We start from the raw sequence: 2,500 nt of genomic DNA, 5'->3' as shown, positions 1-2,500 counted from the left end.
GGCAAGGGCCTGCCTTGAGGAGGGAAGAGGAAGGGGCTTAGGTCCAAGGGGATGTGGTGGTGGGGAGGGGGTGCCTAGACACACAGGTGCGAGGATCCACCGCGCAATAAACAGATAAGGCTTGTCACGTGATATCTCGTCAGCGGGCGCAGCCAATAACACTATTGGCCGAGACAGCAGAATGCGTCTATGTGTCTGTCTTTCTTTGTCTGTCTGTCAGTCAGTCAGTCAGTCAGTCAGTCAGTCAGTCAGTCAGTCAGTCAGTCCTTCCTCTCCCCGACCTCCCGTTCTACGACCTCCACCTTTCCTGTGACTTCCATCGCCGCGCCCCCCGCACCTAGGCGCTACTTCCGACGCCTCACAGGGACGAGCGACGTCGCCGAGGAAAGCGCGGCGGCGGCCGAGGTCAAGCCACGCTCTCTATGACCCCTTCGTCACGTGACATGTCGGGGCTTCCTTTCCTTGCCCTTTTTATTTTCATTTCTTCCCTCCCCCGCTCCGCCTCTCGCACTCGCTAGCTTTCTTTGTTTCTGTAACTCTCTCGCTCTCTCTCTCTTTCATTTCCTTCTCTTTTCTCCTTTTCCTCTCCTATTTTCTCCTTCCTTTCCCCGCGACCCTCTCTACCTCTCTTCTGTACTTTAACGCTTGTATCTCCTCTCTCCTCCCTTCCTTTCTCCTTACTCTTCCCCGAACTCTCCACATCGCATTCCGGGAAATCCTCGAGTCACGTGTCTCGCGCCCGAAGGAGCCAGACGTCAAGGGGGGATGCCCCGTCCGCCGCCGTCCTCCGGCGAGGGAGTTCGCCGAAGTAAATCAGAGCTCGTGGTTTTCCTGCTATCCGACTAATCCCTGGGAAGTCCCTCTCCATCCCTCCTTGTCCTTCCCCTCCCTGGAAAATCCTGCTCCCCTCTCCCCATCCCCTACCCCCCGTCCCTCTCCCTCCTCTCGGGGAAGTCCTTAAAGTTGGACGCCGCCGCCGGGCGAGAGGGTGACCGCGATGCCAGATATGTGGCTGACTCAACCGGGAGCTCCATGCAGGTACGCACGCACGCACTCACGCACGTTGAATGACCAAAGGCGCTGTTGCTGTCGTCAACGCTGCTTCCTGTTGGGCTCTTACTGAGTTTTTTTTTCTCTTTCTCTCTCTCTCTCTCTCTTCCTCGTGTCACGTTTATTGGGCTTTCAGTTTTGGGTCCGAAATCAGGAACACTCGTTCGGAACCCCACGCACTACCCCTAAGAAAGCCTTGCTCTCTCGATCGCTTGAATGAGGAGACTCGTCGGTACTGTGTCGAGGGCCTCTCTCTCTCGACTGCCCGACGGATACGATCAGCATTGGATCTCACGCAGCCCACGCTCGGCGCTCTTTTGACGGATCCGAGTGCTGGCGACCAAGGAATGTTTCTTGAGTGTGGACCTTGGTATTTGGGTCAGAGAGAGAGACAGAAAGGGGGGAATGGGAAGGGTGGAATGGGAAGGAGGGAATAGAAAAGTGGGGGAGGGGAAAGGAGAAGAGATTGTGGAAGAGGGAGAGGGAAGAAATGAGGGGGAGGGATGGATGGATGGATGGATGGATGGATGGATGGATGGAGGGGGGAGGGGGGGGAGGGGGAGGGGGGAGGGAGGGAGGGGGGGAGGGAGGGAGGGAGGGAGGGAGGGAGGGAGGGAGGGAGGGGGGAGAAAGAGAGAGAGAGAGAGAGAGAGAGAGAGAGAGAGAAAGAGAGAGAGAGAGAGAGAAAAGAGAGAGCGAGAGAGAGGAGAAAGAGAAGGAGGGGAGAGAGAAAGAGGAGAGAGCGAGAGAGAGAGAAAGAGAGAGCGAGAGAGAGAGAAAGAGAGAGCGAGAGAGAGAGAAAGAGAGAGCGAGAGAGAAAGAGAAAGAGAAAGAGAATGAGAGAGAGAATAGAGAATAAAGAAAAAAGATAAATAGACATATCAGCTGACAGACAGATATATAAAGAAAGACAGATTAAACATAGATGCGTGTATCTAAGGCACTGGCACAGCAGCTCTACACACTAACGGCAAATACAAACTGCCACACGGGGAACCCTTTTAACCGCCCGCTCATGTCAATAATATTTACTGCCAGGTGCCTCCCTCCCTCTCTGTGGCTCTCCCTCTCTTTGTCTCTGTATCTCTCTCTCTCTCTCTCTCTCTCTCTCCCCTCTCTCTCTCTCTCTCTCTCTCCCCTCTCTCTCTCTCCTCTTCTCTTCTCTTCTCTCTTTTGGTGTGTGTGTGTGGTGTGTGTGTGGTGTGGTGTGTGTGTGTGTGGTGGGTGTGTGTGTTGGTGTGTGTGCGTGGGTGAGTGTGTGTGCGTGTGTGTGGTGTGTGGCATGTGCGGGCATGGGGTGTGCATGTGTGCGCGGGTGTGTGCGTGTGTGTGTGTGTGTGTGCGTGCGGCGGTGTTTTGTGCGGTCTCCGTCACGAGCTGCAACAAACAATAACGGCGCGCAATGTAAAACTGCGCTGCCCCAGGGGTTCGGGCCTCGGCTTTGCCCCAA

Source organism: Penaeus monodon, chromosome 6 (genome assembly GCF_015228065.2).
Source record: "Penaeus monodon isolate SGIC_2016 chromosome 6, NSTDA_Pmon_1, whole genome shotgun sequence".
In the NCBI taxonomy this organism is placed as follows: Eukaryota; Metazoa; Arthropoda; class Malacostraca; order Decapoda; family Penaeidae; genus Penaeus; species Penaeus monodon.
Note: the sequence above shows the minus strand (reverse complement) of the source record.